This window comes from Notolepis coatsorum, assembly GCF_963971535.1.
Source record: "Notolepis coatsorum genome assembly, chromosome: 1".
NCBI lineage: Eukaryota > Metazoa > Chordata > Actinopteri > Aulopiformes > Paralepididae > Notolepis > Notolepis coatsorum.
Window position 1 is genome coordinate 279,180,787 of NC_140165.1, and position 20,419 is coordinate 279,201,205.

Genomic DNA, 20,419 nt, shown 5'->3' on the forward strand with positions numbered 1-20,419 from the left:
TTGATGATTTTAACATTCATTCCAACAAAACTCTAGATCCCCTAAATAAGGCTTTTACCGACATCATTGACTCTGTCGGTCTCATTCAAATCGTTGACCAACCCACTCACAGTGGTGGGAACACCCTTGACCTAGTCCTAGCCCGCGGTCTCACTGTGTCAGATTTGACCATTTCCCCCTATGTTCCTGCTCTCTCAGACCACTACCTCATTAAATTTCAAATTGATTTGACGGTTTCTCACCCAGACAGTGTAGAATCCTACATGAGCCGTTGTATTAACGCCTCAACTGTCCCAATTCTAGTTAACTGCCTACCAGACACCCTCTCTCCCTTCCTCTCTTACTCTGGCCCGCTTGATCTCTTTACAGACAAACTTAACACCGCCCTTCGTAGCACGCTCGACATGCTCGAGTGCTTGTCTCGTAGTGCTGACCAAGGTGGTGGATGTCTCGGGGTCTTGGCCAAGATTGCAGTGACTGTTCTACGTGCACCACCGAGGCCATGGATCAGCTTCTTACCGTCTTCTGTCTGTGGTCTGTCAAAGTGGTTTGTGGTCTGTCAACGTGGTTTCATTGCTGGGTTAAGTACATCTATTCTATTCACATATGTGTCACCTCACAGCGCTTTGTGCCAGATCTCTACATTTTCATTTTTCAGATTATTCCAGATTGCTAAAGTACAGAATCTAAGCTTTCAAATGATGTGTCATATGGTGAAATCTGAGATTTTTTTTTACACGATGTGCTCAATTATAACTTGTAAACCTGGTTGTGTTCTAGAATACTTAAGGGGGTGAAAGCCCTCTCAAAGGAAGGCCACTTTTCACACTTCAGACAAAGTGAGCTGGGGCGTCAACAAAAACCCCTCCAGCAACGCCCATCTCCTGCATAGCATTAACATAATTAAGTGCTGCCATGAGAGTTCTCTCTCCTCAGGACCCCTGTCTCCCCAGGACCCCCTATCTGGACTGTATAGGACTGTGAAGCTATGTACCCCCCCCCCCCATGCTGCTTTGACACCAGAATTTCCCCAAGGGGATTAATAAAGGATCATCTTATCTTAGTAGGTAACATCACAATAAAAAATAAAAATGTTAAGAAAATAAAATAAAAGTCAATTTCTACAGAGTGTATGGATGCACGGTCCATGTGTTTGTGTGTGTGTGTGTGTGTGTGTGTGTGTGTAATAACAACAAGTTAATAATCTCAGCACTGTATCTGTATCTCTGTGTGTGTGTTGGGTCTTGAGGGGGTTGATTGAAAATGTTATTAACAGATTGCAGAATGGGTACAGTACAGTACAGCTCAATACACACAATTGTTAAGGGGATGCAGACCAGAGAAAGACTTCCGTCTTGTTTACATCAGGGTCCCCCATTTTCAATTCATCATAACATTGACATACATGACATACAGGTAGACAGTACTGCTACATCTATACATTTATGGCATACCAGATTTGGCATACCAAATAAACAATTTTAAGAAGATAAAATAAAAGTCAATTTCTACAGAGTGTATGGATGCAGGGTCCATGTGTGTGCACACTTACCTGATATGCTAAGAGTTAAAAAAGAAGAAGAGAATATTTGATGAAGAAACTGTACATTGTATGAGGTGGGGTGGGGGGTAGTTACACATACACACATCAAGCTGCAAGCAGAATTATTGTTAAATCTATGTCACAACGAGAAAAAGCAACAAAGTCATCACTCAGTGGCATGGGCCATTCTCTGATGCATAAATAATAAAATAATGTATGATTGAAGTGATGGATGTCAGTGTCACAGTTACACATACACACAGTCCTCATATCCCTTCTAGTTACACATACACACAGTCCTCATATCCCTCCTAGTTACATGTACACACAGTCCTCATATCTCTCCTAGTTACACATAAATACAGTCCTCATATCTCTCCTAGCTACACGTACACACAGTCCTCATATCTCTCCTAGTTACACATACACACAGTCCTCATATCCCTTCTAGTTACACATGCACACAGTCCTCATATCTCTCCTAGTTACACATACACAGTCCTCATATATCTCTGCTTACCACTTGTATCTATTGCTATGTCCGCCCATTACAATCACGCAAGCTGTCTAACGCCTGTCCCGTCTCCCCGTCTCCCTGTGAGTTGCTGTCCCGGAGTGATGACCGGAGTGTTGGACGTCCCATGATGAAGACCGGGAGGATGCGACCCTCTCTGCGTGCCCTCCTGTATCCCTGTCTCTGGCTGTCTCGTAGTGATGACCGGAGTGCTGGACATCCCGCGATGATGACGAGGAGGTTGCGACCCTCTCTGCGCCACCCCCTGTCCCCCTGTCTCCGGCTGTCTCGGAGTTATGACCGGAGTGTTGAACGTCCCGTGATTAAGACGGGGAGGACGCAACCTTCTTTGCGCCGCCCCTGTGCCTCAAATAGATCCGCTATCAGCTCTATCTTTAGTCTTTCAAAATGTTCAGTTGCTATCGCTATCAGCTCTATCTTAAATCTATTGCATGCACTCATCTGTGTTTCACTACACACAAAAGGAATAAGGGTTTTATCTTAAAAAACCATCTAATCTAACTTACTCTGCGTTGTGTTGTAAATTCCACCTTAAAACCTATTTACTGATAAAACCAACACGGTTTGTAAGACGGCGGCGAAGCAGGAGAAGGAAGAGGATTCTATTTCTCAGTTCTGTTTTAATTCAAAGTCAAGAAGTACAACATTTTCTCTGAGTCCAAATGAGTATACTGTGCAATAATATTAATGTACCAAACACTATGCCGTTTGACAATAATATTAGAATAATCAAAAGTAGTTAAAAAGGAATGGTCTTCAATGTAGGCCCGATGGTCGAGTCGATCTGTTGTTTTTCTCTGTTGTCTGATGACAACAAAAGGATTCTTTTCTCGTTTCAAAAGCTTCTTCCTCGTCTGTTTCTCGTTTTCCGTCCTCTTCCAGGGGGGTGGTGTGTTCTCTTCTCGGTGTGTCTCTTATCATTCCCACACACCCCTTTTATCAATGAATCGAAACTCCTCAATGTGAGGTCATCAGTGACATCACACATTTGGTCTCATCCAATCACCAGCATTCACAGTTCAAATCTCAAAGGAGGTTGGCCTTAGTCCAACTGTTCTATTTTCATTGTTTCAAATCAAAGGGCTATTTACTAGTTAAAAATAGACTTAATAACTTTGGTATTAAGTCTCAGAACAGTCCTTTTAGCTTAAGTTGAATAGCTACAAACAGTTTATACTTAGTTATCATTAAAATATGTCCCACTTGATTCACAAAGGCTCAGTTGCTTACTTCAATGATTCTTCTCCTATTTACCACATTGTTTCATCTCATTTCATTCATCAACCTTTATACAGTACAATAGTAATAATTGCAAGTTATTTCACATTAATTGTAAGTATATTAAACCAGTAAAAATACATTTAAGTTCCTTAAAAGATAGTTCCTCCTATATACCACTCAGACCAACTGTCTGCATCTGTCTCACAAGGCAGCTGGTTATCTCGTTCACATCTACATGAGATGCGCTTTGTCCCTTTGTTTAACCCTTTTGGCCACCACCCTGTAAATAGTTTCTGTTGACCTTCCATTGTCTCAGTGCTCACATTCCAAGTCGCTTCACACACACCCTATCCTGGGAGCAGCCTTTATCACATTCTGTTCCCAGTATACTTTATGGTCTCTCTGATTTATCATTAACTTTTATTAAACTAAAAGTGTATTAGTCCTTTTGCACATAGTGAAGCTTACTTTATTTAACTGACTATCTATTTGTAGAAATACCTATTTTCTGCATCAAAGATCTGTTCTTCTGTAACTTATAGCTGCCTCCAACTTGGCTCTTTGGTTGACTAATGGGACAGCTGTTTTCTGACCAAATCCTATGTACTTAAAACCTTTTCTCCTAGCGACATTTTCCAGTACATTTTAGGAGCTATAGTTACCAAATTATACCACACATGCTTACCAACTGTCCGTCTGCAACACTACTATCACCGACATCTAAGAAGGGAGATCCCCCCTTGAATTGGCCCTTCTAAGGTTTCTCTCCTCCACATTGCCTGTGGTGCATTTTTTTCTAGTGCTAGGTTTTAGTGAGTTTTTCCTTACCTTCGCGTGGGGAGTGTTCGCATTGCATTAATTTATTTTGCATTTATTTTAAATTTGTTGCACCTTATGGTGTTCTTGTTTCTTGACTTATTGTGATGTTTCTTCTTGACTTGTTTAAAGAAGATGTGTCCGGCCCATGGGGACATTAACGTGTGTTGTCGGGCCTTACAAATAAATTTGATTTGATTTGATTTGACAGCATGGCGCAGTACTGCAATAGGAGAGTCCAATACCAACACAGTCGGAATTACACTTGCCTGTTAAAACGGCCAGGTAAGCATCTAGGTCCTCATCAGGACCATCACTGGGCGTGTCCTCCTCTTAGGGTCCCGCAGGTACATCAACACACATACATACAGACACACACATACCCCCACCCACGACAATAGCACTGTGTTAAGATCCTATTGTGTTGTGTATCCTGTAGTGTATTGTATCATGTAACTGTGTCTTTCATGTTTGTATATGTGTATTCGCTCTGGTGGCAAACCATGTTTCCCCTCTGGGATTAAGAAATAAAAAAATAAACCATACCATACCATACCATATCTCTTAACTCCAGTATGTGTGTGTGTGTGTGTGTGTGTGTGTGTGTGTGTGTGTGTGTGTGTGTGTGTGTGTGTGTGTGTGTGTGTGTGTGTGTGTGTGTGTGTGTGTGTGTGTGTGTGTGTGTGTGTGTGTGTGTGTGTGTGTGTGTGTGTGTACGCACGCATTTTTGCATATGGAAAGAAGCAGCGTTGTTGAGCGGCATGCCTCTGGAGGCTTGCTGTCAGTGGGTGGCTTAAATAGCTGTTGGCACGTCTATCTGTATGTTTGTACATCTCCACTCACTCAAGAGAATAAAAAAAAATAAAAAAAGTACTTCACATGTAAGCTTATACAGTAACCATGCCTGGGAGTCTCTAATGAATATGCATGAGTGCGTTGACAGTAACGAGCTGAAGAGAGGAGGAAGAAGGAGAAGAGGAGAGTATAGGAGAGTGAGGGGGCAGACACCCTCTTTCATTTGCACCCAGATCCGTAATTACTTTCTCCCATACACTGATTGTCCCGTGGGGCCACTTTAATTACATACTACTCCGTATTATGCTAATGAGGCACGCGGATATAACTCGATTGTTAACCTGGAACATGGAAGAAGCTCGCGTTTTACACAGCGCTAAAACAATGGGAGAATTCCCCCCTACTTATCTATGAGCGCACACTCTTACGTCTCGCTTCGAACAAGTCCCGGGGCCGGCGGATAAGCACTGTACGGGGAGATAAGATAGAAGAGAGAGAGAGAGAGAAAAGAGGATTCAACATGTAGGCAATGGTGTGCAACATTTGCAGAATACAAACAATGCATGGTTAGCTGCATGGTTTAGAGCGTGATAAGCTAGGATTCGAGAGAAAGCGCGCAAGAGAGAGAGAAGGGAAGAGGTGATTGTCAGATGGAGGGGGGCGTGAGAGAGAAAATCGGGTGCCAGCAAAGGAGTGCATGAATGTGAAAGAGGAAGATGGTAGGACAATGTGAGCGAGCGGGGAAGAGGTACTCAGGTCTCTTGTTCGATCGATGATGAGGAGGCTCTGTAGGAAAGATGATACTTGGTCTTCTAAGCTTCAAATCAGCTTTATTACAAAATAGGTTCAATTTACAGAAGTTAAGTCACATGTGCTCCGGCCTCCTTCTCATACACAAAATGTCAGATCATTACAGTATCTTAATGACAGAATGACATCAGGGTAGCAAGAGGCCCTTTCTCTCTAAGCAACAGTTTTATATAGTAGAATGAAATCCCTCCTATTTACTACTGGTTGGTCTAATGATTATACTCTAACCCATTATACTTCCCTGTATCTCTGTCCACTCAGAGCTCTGTTCAGCTTATCTAATTTGCATCTAATTACTTTTTAACCAACTAACTATAGCCTACTGATCTCACCTCTTGTCTTAACTTAGGTATTATGGCCCTATGCTTATACCTTATAAGGAAATAGGCTGAGACCCCCATGGCACATAAATAACAAAGGTGGCTCCTGCAGCTGTCTCTCTTTTGTTCTCAAAATGGCTCCTTTCTCTCTCTGACACACGCTCTCTATTTAACTGTAGTATTAACATGTTAAAGTAACTGACATCTAACATTCTATCTCATACTATCATTGTATTAACTTATAACTCCTTATAAACAGATTAAAATATACCTTAGTACAATAATGGTGAAGAATGATAAGGAGACTGGGAAGTGATTGGGACAATTTGGGTACAGAAAAGAAGGTAAGAGAGAGTGGGTGTGTGAGAGAGAGAGAGAGAATGCGTTAGTGAGGGAGAGAGAGAAGAGGAAGGAATCTCTGTAATCTATTTGACCACTGCGCCCCCCCCCCCAAATCAAAACATCTTAACAGTTATACAGTAAAGTACTGCACCTTTATTTTTTGCAAGCAAGAACAAGAGCTTAGAATAAATGTAAAGTGCACACTAAAGAACTAAAACAAATAAACAACTTAGCTAACACACAATAATAATAACAATAACAAACAATAAAAGAATGCACAAAGTTGTAAAAAAATTGCATACCTTTCACCCTGAATGAATTAATGAATGCAAATTTTATTTAACAGATTGCAGAATGGGTACAATACAGTACGGCTCAATACACACAATTGTTAAGGTGATGCAGACCAGAGAAAGACGTTTGTCTGGTTTACTGTACATCAGGGTCCCCCATTTTCATTTCATAGTGACATTTATGACATACACAACATACATGACATCATGACATTTATGGCATAGGGACATACAGGTATATAAGGGACATATAACAGTGAATATATTAGAGCTGGGCCGTTAACGCCGCTAACGTGCTGCGTTAACGCGAGACTATTATCGCACGATAATACAATTGACGCCGTTAATCTATTTCTCAAAGTTGGGTCTGAATTGTCCTTAAATACTTGCCGTAGTTCCAAGCTGTGGTACCCGGACGTGATTGCACAAGTATGTACTGGAGCTGTAGTCAGAATAATGTGTGCAAACTAAAGTAGTGGTCCGGTAATCATTGTTATACAGGTGAGGTTAAGAAGTCCTCAGGATATAACACAATTCGGCGATGAGAACGTCTGAATCTGCGCAATGCAAGAAAGAAGAAGTCCGTCCGGAGCTTTGTTTACATTATTAACGTTAGCTTAGCGAGTTAGCATGTTAGCTCACGTTGCTCGGGCGGCACTTGGAAACATCTACAAGAGGAGGAAATCCACTTTACACACTAAAGGAAGGATCGACTAGACTATCATGAGTGTTTACAACAGAAATGGCTTGGGTTATTGGAAATATTGGACCGTTTGATGACAATGTGGAGCAATATGAAATGAAAGTGGGGGACCCTGATGTAAACAAGACAAACGTCTTTCTCTGGTCAGCATCCCCTTAACAATTGTGTGTATTGAGCCGTACTGTATTGTACCCATTCTGCAATCTGTTAAATAAAGTTTTCATTCATTCATTCATGGAACTGTTACACTGAGCTTGCACTGAATTAGTTGAGAAACCTGCTTCTGCAGCAGTCTGTGTGTGAGCAACGAAGGGTTATGTATATAACCCAGTTCTATGAGTTATGGTGTGCTCAGCACCTGTCTGCATATATCTCGCTTCAGCGTATATACACTGAATAAAAACTTCAACCATGTACCTTTACATGCCAGCATTCGTCTGGCCACACCCCCATCCGCTTACCTACATAAGCAGGGGTGGGGCCACACACTCATCTCCTTCCCAACAAATTTCACCACAATGAAAAATCAAGGGCCGCAGCGGCGTCCAGGTGCTGAGCGCACCATAACTCATAGAACTGGGTTATATACATAACCCTTCGTTCTATAGCGTTATGGCTTGCTCAGCACCTGTCTGTATAACAGGGGCTGAGCGGAGCCATCGGCCGACAAATGTACCCCGCTGAGGCCCCCCACAACCATCAGATCAGGGAGGACCGAGCCCCCCCGACCCCCCCTAATGGAGGGCACCCCCCCTATTGGAGGATCACGGGAGGGCGACGGATCCGACCGTGCGAAGAGGCACTCAAGCAACTCAACGCACAGGGTGAGCAGACCGTGGCCTGACCCCACGACTACACACACGCACAACCCGCATGCCACCCGGGAACGAACGGAAGGAACAACCTCGTTACTGCCCCCAGAATCACAGGGGGCAAGAACAAACCCAACCCCGTGGCAAGGCTGTAGCAGCGGAGCGCGAAGGAAGACCCAGACCCACTGAAGGGACTGGATCCCCTGTAAAACGGGGGCCCGGAGAGGTAAATGACGCCAGGCATCAAGACCCCACCAGGCGGTCACTTAGTGACACCGCCCCCCACATCGCCAGCGTATTCGGATAAGGCCCCTCCAAGAGCGGGCCCTTTCCCCCCAATAGCACACCGCCTGGTACACTGACCCTGCAGAACAGGCAGTCAGCATGGCCGTAAGCACACAAAAAAGGTTAACCAACGGAAGCAGGCAGCGCACCGGGGAAACCAGGCAACAGGCTGTAACCTGAGCCTGGAGCACTGCGGACGAGACAGGCGCCAAAGGAGTTAGCTGAGAACAGCCCCCCCGGCGGAAGGGGCGTATGCTGGTGTTGTTGCATGACCAAGCCTCCATTAAAAAACCCTCACCCAGAGGGGTTGAGGCAGAGAAGGCTGACATGATTGGCAGATGTCATGAACGTGCAGGGGCACACTCAACCGGGTAACCCGGGAGTTGACACTGCTCCAACACACCAGGGAATCAACCACCTTGTCATTACCCTATGCGGTGGTTGTTCCTATAACCCCTCAAGAAAAAACTCCAAAACACACCTGCGGGCATAACTGGCTATACCGCAGTACAAGTGTTTCAGTTTTCAAAAAAGGGTTATTCCAGGCCTACGGGTCGACGAAACATTACTTCGGACCGGGCCCGGCAGCACGGGAAGCACAGGGTTGCCAGAGGAGGTCCAAGACCACCCCAACAGTCCCCTCTTCGCCTCGCGTGAGAGAGGAGCGAAAAGAATGGAGAACCAGCCCCAAGCACACCGCACTTGGTATTCCCAGGCGGTCTCCCAACCAAGTACTAACCAGGACCAAACCTGCGTAGCGGCCGAGATCGGACGAGATCGGGCGTGTACAGGTTGGCATGGCCGTAAGCCATTACGACAGTGCAGAGTACAATATGTACCCAACAAGGGTCTCCATAGCGCCTAACCCTGTGACACCCGGACCGACCTGGCATTTTTCCCCCCGAAAAAAGCACAAGTCCCTCGGGGTACCAGAACAGCAGATCTGCATCCCCGGCGGACGACGGGTTAACTGACCTGGACCAGCGTGACCAGACCAGTCCCGTGTCCTAACCACGCCGACATGCCCACTCCAGGAGAGGGGGTAGGTATGCGTGTCGATCTAAAACATGAAAAGAGGGCGCCACCCAGACGGTCCTCATTTAGCCCGTGCTCAGTGGCCCACCCCAAGGAGCGTGAGACCCCTCTACCTATGTTCAGATCTATTCCGTTAACATCCCCCAGATATGAACGAGAATTCATCGAGACAACCTAGTAAACTGACGCTCGGAAGAGACAAAACCCCATCCCAGTTGCCCTATAAAAACGCTGTTTTAACAAGCAACCAAGGCGCACTTAGCCCCTGTGTGATCCTGTAACAGAAACACACCGAGCCAGAACTATGTATGCGTCGAGACCCAAACATATCAATGGATAGTCTAGCAAGACACCAAACATTGTTCCTCCAAGTCGCCTGGGAGAACGACACGGAGCCGTCGTGCTTCATGTACCTTCCTCTTTTTATTCAAAAAAGAAAGAACACAGACTGACATGAATCCCTCGTGACGCAGGCTGAGGGTAATTTTTTTTTACATTTTTACATCCCACCACCCTCCCATAGGGAGGAGGCGGAAATCCCCAGAGAGACTTCCCACGCGAGCTGTATAGATTGAAAAGAATATATTGCAACATTGAGCCATGTAAAATTTTGGTTTTAGGGCTCTCCGAAGAGGAGGCACTGAACCCATACACACTCAATAATCGAATTGAATCGAATACACACACAATAGAGCAGGACTCCTTTTTGGAGTTCTTCTCACCTTGACAATCTGAGGAGGAGGCTCTGCACTCTGAGGAGGCTCCCTCACATGGAAGGAGAGTCCTAACTCACAGAAGGAGAAGTAGGAGCTTCGTGAGGAGGAGCCCTGACCCCTCCCTGAAACAGATCCAGCATATGGACCTGAACAGCTCACGGAAGTCTTACCAACAGAGACGCGCACAGTGACGTACTCTGTGGCGGGGGAATTTCTGTGGTGCACACGCCCAATATTCCAGGGCGTGGGACCAGAAAAATCCCCCCCCCCCCCCCCCCTTACCCTGTAACGTGCCGAACAGCAACATGACAGGAACCTTGAAGGACAGGAGGTCTTAACCCCTGCCCATCAAAGAAGGGGAGGAAAGGATTACCAGTTCACCCCTTTACGACCCCACACCCATGATACGATGTAACGACAAAAAAGAGTATGACACAGTCATAGTCAGCTACATGAAGCGTCTAACAGCTTCACACAGCTCATGTGCTAACCTGCTATCTGATTTTTACTAAGGAAAAAACACAGAATAGAGAGGGCCCCCTTAAGAGCCCCGGTACCAGACTTACACATGTGCTTCTGTGGCCAACCCAACCCAGTTGTAGATCACAAGATACACACAACCCTTTACCACCACAAAAAATGGCAATACACTCTACAGAGGAATGCCGTTTTTCATAATGAGAGAATACACAATTCTCGATTAGTATCGGCCACAGGCCTTGCTAAGCACACACGAAAAGTTTTCTTTTAGGAAAATACAGTTCCTCAAGCAGTTTTAGCACAACCCCAGCAATCAAGCCAAGGGTTACATCGTATCCCACCACACAGTGACACAATATATTGTAAACAACATGTCTGAGAGGAGGGTGAGGAAGTCCCCAGGGAACCGGGGGGAAACACCCCTCCTACCTTACCCTTAATACGGCCAGTTGAACAGGTAAACCTGTTAATATGTGAACACACTGTTCATTGTCATTACAGGATGAGAAAAGAATTCATTCTTCACTCATATGTCACTAAGCATAGCTTTATAGGTTAGTTTAACCCCCTTAGTTGTGAGTACACGGTACATGAACACACATGATGTTTCTCAACACAACAAACCAGATCATTTTTACATCTGTAACAAACAACCCGATTTGCATGGAGAAGCTAATACCAGTGACAAGACAATTCATACATAACTCGCGTCATATCCTAAATGTAGTGCAGCAACACTCGTTTTGGAAAACATCGTTATTTACAAAACATTTAGAAGGGAAGGAAGAAGACGCGTTTTAAGGTCTGGTCAGGACCTTCCTACCGAGAGCGCAGATCAAGCGAACTGCAGTCTCTAACAGGTCACTGATAGTAAACACAGCATCCTGTGTTTGACGACACGGGCAGCGTCGCTGCTCCCCACCGCTACGGTTCTCCTCGTTGACGCAGTCCTCGCCGGCCGGCTCCAGGTAGGTTCGACTAACATCCTCTGTCAAAGATGACGTCGTAGTCAGAGTGTTTAAGGCATGTTATAGTCACAGAAAATGTTCAACAGTGTAGCATTAAGCTAACAGCCGTTCGGCTGATAGCAGAAAGCTAACATGTACTAGCCTGGTAAACACAGCGAGCTAATACCGCAGCTAACAGCTGACTGGCTAACACAGTAGGCCACAACTAGCACGCAAGCTAAGCAGCTATCTGCTAAGCAGCTACAACCTGAACTCGTACACAAACGATATAACAAGCCACACTTCAGACATGCCGCCGTTCTGAAACCCTCCTCACCTTTTAAGAGAGAAGAGAAAAAGAGATGTCAACACAACTTACAACGGTGATTTTACCAGACATCCGGCGGAGCCAGCACAAGTCCCATCTGGGCTGTAGCCGACTTGAACATGGATCTCCCGATAACGAACATCCATGCCCACATTTCCTCGTGAGGGTATACTCTCATTTGTATATGAAAGATGGGGCCTACACGGTGACAGAGAAGCATCCACTCGTCCAGAGAATCCTGGGATCACCAGTTACTGGTCGTGGCCCACTAGTTGACTATAATGGGCTTCAAACCAAGATCCTCCGCCGTCGCCTAAAAGGCTGAACAGAAGGACCCTAATCTGGGGCCGGTTTTCGTAAACATTGTCAGCTAGCCCCCATAGCACTAACAGACAAGTGGTGCTCGCAAGCAAACATTACTCACCAAACCTGGAACCCACCGCTTCTCACAACAGTCGGTGCGTCCTACAGTCCAGCTGTGTTGCTGGAGGGTCTTACCCCATCCAGCCGCAGCAAGGATGATTGTAGTTGGGAGGCATGTCAGCGACGTGAACTCCTAATATGATAAAACCGGTGGAGGTGTAGAATGATCATCATCTTCCAGACACTCCAGTAACGAAGACAATATCGCCGTATTTTCTCGAATAATAGTGAGAGAGAAAATAAAGATATGATGTCAACGTATCTCCTTGTTCTTCCTTTCCTCAGACTAAATATTTTTCCTCCACGTCAAGTGGGCATGTGAGCAGCACTTAGCTTGTGGCTGAAATTTGAGAAGGAGATGAGTGTGTGGCCCCACCCCTGCTTATGTAGGTAAGCGGATGGGGGTGTGGCCAGACGAATGCTGGCATGTAAAGGTACATGGTTGAAGTTTTTATTCAGTGTATGAAGCGAGATATATGCAGACAGGTGCTGAGCAAGCCATAACGCTATAGAACCAGTCAGCAGCATTGTGAATTTAGAGATTCACTAAAAGACACATTGAGAGACAGGTTTGTGTGTGGATTAAGAAATTAAGGTGCACAGAAGAAACTACTGACAGAGAGTGATTTGACACTGGAGAGAGCTGTCAATATCAGTGTAACAATGGAAATGGCATCAAAGGAAGGGCACAGAAAATTACGATAAATCTCGTTTTAAAAGAAACACTGGAAATTACAAAAAGAAGAGACATGTTCATGCTGTTCAGGAGATAGAACAGCTAGTGACTCCTCAGATGAAGAGGAGAGGATAAATCTCCTCCTCTGGTAATTATTTGGGTAGAACACACATATTTTGAGTGCCTTCGGCAGATTTATCTTTTTTTTTTAGCCATTTTAATCTAGATTAACTCCAGGATTGCAGATAGATTAATCTAGATTAAAAAATGTATCTATGTCCACCTCTAGAATATATACATATATGTATATATTCTAGAGGTGGGCATAGATAATCTTTTTTACATATGATGGGGTATTGGCACGTTTCTCTTCTTCTTTTCTTCTCTTTTTATACTGCGACCCGGATGGCTTTTGTCTCTTCATAGTTCTCTAACGTTAGACTTTCTTTTCTCAATGCTCAATTCTATAAACACTTGACCAATACCCATCAATGCACAGCGCTCTAGGCATGTTCTGACTGTGAACACCTAAAGCCGAGGCTCAGATCGACTGACCGTTTTAGATTTTTGGCTCATTTTCCCTTATGGTAGAAAAGGTTTTTTTATGTAAAAATAATGGTTGCAGATATAGAGGGGGCGCCAAAGCTGCACCAAGCAAAACAAAAAAGAATCTAAAAAAAAGAATAAAAAAAAATATATAGATATTATTTTTTTTCAATTGTGGCGCCCCTCTCTGGGTGGCGTCCTAGGCAACCGCCTATATCGCCTGTAGGAAGCTCCGCCCCTGTCTCCACCAGGCAAATCGATTGGTTGCGTCTGTCTGTCCTTCTGTGGGTCTATTTGGAGCAAATCTCTGCAACTACAAGGCTGTCGTGGATGAGACTTGGCACATACAGGTCGGCAATAGGCGGCCCGCGGGCCGGAATTGGCCCGCCAGCAATAATATAAATTATGGCCCCTCAGATTATTTAAATATTTTTTTTTTTAATTATCCCGACCAAGCTATATGTTAGCTATAATGTCCAAATAGAGAAACTACCACCACCTAAAGAATGCTTATTATACTTTGTTTTATCCATGTTGAGAGTGAATAACAGGTAGGCAGCGAGGTGCAATGTAGCGCTTGCTCAACATGAAAAAAGTCGGTGGACAGCGCCTGGTGCTGAAATAACAAACAAGCAGTGTGGTGTGAAATTAAAACACCAGTTCAGTAATTCATTCAAACTTTATCTTTACTTATATATGACTGATGGCACCACACATGTGAACAGTAACAATGCAATTAAACTGAAGTCAAATCAGAGCAAAAAAAGCTGAATCTGCTTCAAGAAGATGCGCTACATTAGGTATATAAGGAATTACAACAAGACATTTATTAACTAAATAAAAAATACAATTAGGCTTTTAACCCTCTAAAGCCGGGCGCAACACTAGACATGTTTTGTAAAACATTAAATATCTTTGGATTTGTTTGTGATAAAGACTTGCTTTATTGTATCGGAATCGAATGTTGTGCATCTCTCAGAGAATGCGCGGATGTAAAGCATAGAATCTTGAAATATCTAGATTGGTTGTTTTCTCTGTACTGCATCTAATCCGCTGTATCTATCCATTTATCATATATCTATGTCTGTCACTATAGCCAATGGAAATGCTAGAAATGATCACGTGGACTGGGAGAACCAATGGAAAATTCCTATTGTTTCTCAATAGTCCAGTGCGCTCCACAGAAAGGGCTGTCAGATAGACGGGCTGGTTGCGCGTAATGTAAGATAGACCGATAAGAGAGAGGCGCTTGTCTCTGGTTTTATAATTAGAAAAAAGCAGACACTGAAGAAGGAACACCTGTTCTGAAACATATCTGTTGTATCCGGCTGCGATTAAAATTCTCGAAACCTGAGAGTGCTGGTCCGGCTTCCTGCTTTTTTCTACTTATATCTTCGGGATTGCAGCACCCAGTGTCAACTATTGTGAGCGCGGTCTAACTTGACTTTCTCTGGTTTTATAATAAAATGGCAAAAAGACAAAGGTATAGTGTTCAGTGCAAATGTGTATGTCGTTTACAGTTTATTATGCCACCTATGCAGCTAGTTTATTTTGTCCATTCTCTGCCTCTGCCACACATGTATGTCTTAGTTATAAGGTGGTTAGTCACAGAGTTAAAATCTTTTCACTATCAATATATTAAATTAGTTATTGTTTTTTTCCGGCCCCCCATACAATGGCTTGGAAAAAATTTGGCCCTCGACCAAACTTATTTGCCTACTACTGAGGCTGACAGCAGGCCAGGGACGTGAATTTTGGAATATCTTTCGGTCAACAACAAGTATTTTATTTGAATTAATTTCCACCATTGTCCACTGAAATATAAGTGACCCAGTACAGACCTTGGGTCCTTTAGAGCAGTGGTTCTCAACTGGTCTAGCCTCGGGACCCAACATTTTCCTTAGTCATTAAGTCGCGACCCAAATTTCTTAACCACTATGATGTTTTATTTCTTTTGCAGTAATACACAATCTTTCATGCATTGTTAAAAACATGAAAAGTGCAACTAGGGCTAAAAACCCAATGAAATAAAATAATAATAAATAATATATGCTTCTTAGCAGATTTATTAGCTTAACATAACAGACCTAAGTTTGGGGGAACTAATGGGATAACTGGGGTTGCAACAAAAGTGCAACTAGGGCTAAAAACACAATGAAATAAAATAATAATAATAAATAATATATCCTTCTTAGCAGTCTGGGGTGATGGTAGACAAAGCAACTCTGAGGTCATGCTCAATGTCCAATCTGTTCCTCTGCTTTGTCTTAAGCCACTTCCACAAAGATAGGTAGCAAAAAAAATTATATAAAAAAAAAAAAAAAAAAAAAAATGTACACACACATCCGCGACCCAATCAAAATGACCCCGCGACCCACTTTTGGGTCGCGACCCACCAGTTGAGAAACACTGCTTTAGAGGCGTCTTAAATTAAAACAGGTTGATACCTTGAAAATAAGCCATCACTTGTACAAATCGGGTGGATACTTTTCAATCTATGTCTTATGAAACATGTTGATAACCTTGATTAACCTCTTCCCCCCTGACGGGACCGGTACCGGTCCCAAAATGACATCACGTCATAAATCAAGCTCTCTACACTGTCTTGAATTATTATTTTTTTGGTCAAACGTATTCAAGTATAAACATCAGGACACCGATAGCTTTCGATGAGAGTTGGAATTTTTCCTAACCCTAACCCTAACCTGTTCATTTCTGTGACTAGGGTGGAAGGTGTGACACATCTATGCAGTGCGCTTAATAGTGATTTTTGAAAAAAATATTGATTATTGGAATGTGAATCAAAGATGTGAGACTGAGCTACTCTCCTGGCATGTACATAAAATATAGCCAACGCTATCCACACACACACGTGAAAAAAAGGCTATTTGCCAAGAATTGCGACAAGGGTGACTGGAGGGTTAACTTATTTTGTGCATCACTCTGTTTGCACAAATTTGATGCAAATTTGCAATGTATGAGGGTCATCCTTTTGTGTTAAATGGCTGCATAAAGAAAGCATTTATTGACTCTCATGTTGATAAGAGTATTAAAACTTGAAAAAGATCCGTTTAAGGTAGATTTAGAAGAAGGAAAAACATTTATTAATCGCAAGTTAACTATGGACAATCATGCGATTAATCAGATTAAATATTTGAATCGATTGACAGCACTATGTCAACATGGCAGGTAAGTATTTTAATCTTAACCCTCCTACACCTCCCAGGCCCAGTCCGAAAATTCCTGAATTTGAAATTGTGATAGATTATTAGTTACTGGGTATGTCAAAGTACCTCATATTTGGTACCATTTTGAAGCTAACAACTAGGGCTTTACAATGATATAAAATATGTATATGATGATGATCATTATTATTGTTATTATTCTTCATATGTACAGCAAATCTTTTGAGTTGAACTTGAACTTTGAACTTGAACAACATTTTCAACCACTTTACTTACTTGGGATTAGAAAAATGTGTGTATGATATTTAGCCAATGTTGTGGGCAATATAGAACAGCTTAGAACAGATTAGAAATGTCATCTATTGTTCAAAAGTTATGAATGAATGAAAATAATAAATTACAATAAAAGTCTTCCTCCGGGAATTTGTTTTGTTTTTGTTATTACTATTATTTATATAATATTGTAATGTGTGTGAACATTTTTATTCAAACATACCCTGTTCTCTTCCTCAAGCCTTGTCTTCCTCTCTGCCAGGCTGCCAGCCTGATCTCTCGGGTTCGGGGGGTCAGTGTGGGGGGTTGGTGCTGACCTAACTCAAAGCTAGCTCTGCTGTGTCTGGTGGCCGGCCTAAAGGTTTCAGTGGAAGGCATGTTTGCTATCGTCGGCTTGCCAGATATTCCATCCATCTCCATCTCCGGCCTCAGTTGATCAAATAAAATAAAAAAATATATAGAATATGAGCCAGTAATCAATACACTAATAACAGCAAATACACTTTTTAGAAAAACATTGTTACGCTCCGGTAATTGACGGATCCATCCCCTGCACGAGCGCCGGGGATAAGCGCTGTTTTCCGGGGTATTTTTTCCCAAGCCTCGTGGCTCATTGAAATGTTTGCTGGAGCGAAACAGATTCACCAAAATGACAGCAAAACATTTCACAAACACTAGAAACTGTCAGAAACTGAACAAATTCTATAATATGTCCAACAACTGCCTATAATTTATTAAAAACACTACTTACACGGTAATTTCAAAATGCACGCTAAGCTCTTTGTTCCTGTGAAGAATTCAGATTCTTCACCGCTCCCTCTCTCAGTCTCTCCAAATGTCAACAGTGACTTTCCGAGCAATCCTATGCAGCCGTCTTTGGGACTTCCGGAAAGAGACGAACATCCTTTTAAAGGAGAAGTCCATAGCTTCAAGAATCTGTTAAACTTTCGTCCCTCTGACAAATGAAGGTAGGAGCATAATCTGCATGACAACAGCACCTCTCCAGTGCCCCTGCTGCGAGTCGGAGGAGGAGTTAAACAAGCAAGTGGCCTGTTCCGATCGGGCACACACTGCGAATGGGCACTGCACTAGTCTAATTAAAATAGTCTGTTTGTCCTACAATCTTATCGAGAACCAGTACTACTACTACTATTACTACTATACTGGGTTCCAAGATGGCGGCAAGCACATTTCCTGATTTGTTTGGTGTCTGAGAAACTGTTTTTCATTCCCTTTAATTGAGCTTAGGTTCTTTAAAAACTTGATGGTTCTACATTTTTTTTGGGTTATACTTTAAAAAGCTTTTGAAGTTATACTTTAAAAAGTTATATCCAGATGCCTCCAAAGAAGAAAGAGATGGATCCGGATCCAGAGAAGGAAGATGTCGGCTGTCATGAAAAGACTGGAAGAGCTGGAAACAAACATCAGAGCAAACATGGATGAAAAAATTTGTCAGATGGAGAACAAGATTACCAACCAAATTGACGCACTTCGTAAGTCAATAGATGGTGAAGTAGATTTTGTGAGTGAGAGCGCTGGTTCCAAGAAGAATTCAGACTGGAGGTGATTTTCAGAGGCAATGGCCCAGTTGGTGAAAAGGTGTTTTATTCAGCATACAAGCATAGGTTTCCACAGCACAGCAACAAAACGTCCATTCTTGACCCAGCCTCGACTAGACTGAGTCCCTTACAATGGTCAAACCGGGTTCTTATCTAAATTGTTGACCCCTATTCTCATTCAAAATTAGCTGCTCCAAATCACACGTATTACAAAGGTTTCTTTGATAAACAGGTTTTAACAATACTGGTCTTGTGATCAGGGGTGGGTCAGGGCCCCAACCTGGGTTTCTGTGTATGTGTGTGGGTGTCACCTGAGTCTGTGTGTGGCTATGTGTTTGTGTGATCCACATAGAGAGAGAGTCTAGTGTGTGTCTATGAGAGTCTAGTGTGTGTGTATGAGAGTCTAGTGTGTATGTGTCAGTCTAGTGTTTGTCTATGAGAGTCTAGTGTGTGTGTATGTGAGAGTCTAGTATGTATGTGTGTGTATGTGAGAGTCTAGTGTGTGTGAGAGTCTAGTGTGTGTGTGTGTGTGTGTGTGTGTGTGTGTGTGTGTGTGTGTGTGTGTGTGTGTGTGTGTGTGTGTGTGTGTGTGTGTGTGTGTGTGTGTGTGTGTGTGTGTGTGTGTGTGTGTGTGGGGCAGACTGGTGTCTATCCTGATCAGCGTTTTTTTTAAGAATGGAATATTCTCCGCGACGCAAGGAAACGCGCGTCCGTACGGATTCCAGCTTCTAAAGTATGTCGCTAGAATCCTGAAGAAATTCCCTCTCTCTGCCGATTTCCCAGTGGACCTAACACCTGACTCTCTGACACATTGGATAGAAACGCAGCTCTGCTTCATCCGTGAGAGAATACAACCAGCGTTGCGCGCCTCTGGGACAGAGACACATCGGCAGAAAAGAAAAGTTTCCATGACCAAGCTGGCATTCCTCTGGCAACATCGCAAGTCAAAGGCAATCAATATCATTTTGAATAATAGCTGTTTTCCCGAACCCCCCCCCCCCCCCCCCCCACTGTTAGTGATACAACCAATGTGTATAACTACTATAAAGCCAAATGTCAAACTGCACCAAGCGCTGCCACTCCCCTGGCCACGCCCCCTTGGTGCAATTTCATTGACAAAATAGAGCCAGGCTATTTCCCAGACACCCATGATTTTACAACAGAAGAAGTGGATGCAGTTCTGACTTCTCTTCCCAATAACAAGGCTAGCGGATCTGATGGGGTCATCTATGAGACATTGAGAGCTACCAGGCCCACGTCAACACAGACACTCACACATATCTTCAATGCCTGCCTGATCAATGAGAAGGTGCCTGATTCATGGAAAGGGGCCCTCATCCATAGAATACCAAAAAAGGAAAATATCCCAGATGATCCTTCCACTTGGCGTGACATTTCACTATTGCCCACTATATATAAAGTCTTTATGAAGTGCCTACTCACCCGCATCTTACCCTGGCTGGTGGACACAGGGATTCTCTCCCTCCATCAGAAAGCTTATATCAACAGACAGGGAATGAACGAACATGTGTTTTGCTTAAAAACCGGAATAGACGATTTCAAACATGAATCATCCAAATTCTACACAGTGTTTTTGGACTTTAGAGACGCATTTGGTACACTCTCCCATGAGGTGATGTTAAAAACATTAGAGGAAATACACCTGCCTCAGCCTTTTGTGAATATTGTATCCAGTGTATACCAAGGTTCATTTATCCAAGTTATCTGTGGGCAGCAGCTCACAGAACCGATTGCACTGAAGGTGGGAATAAAAAC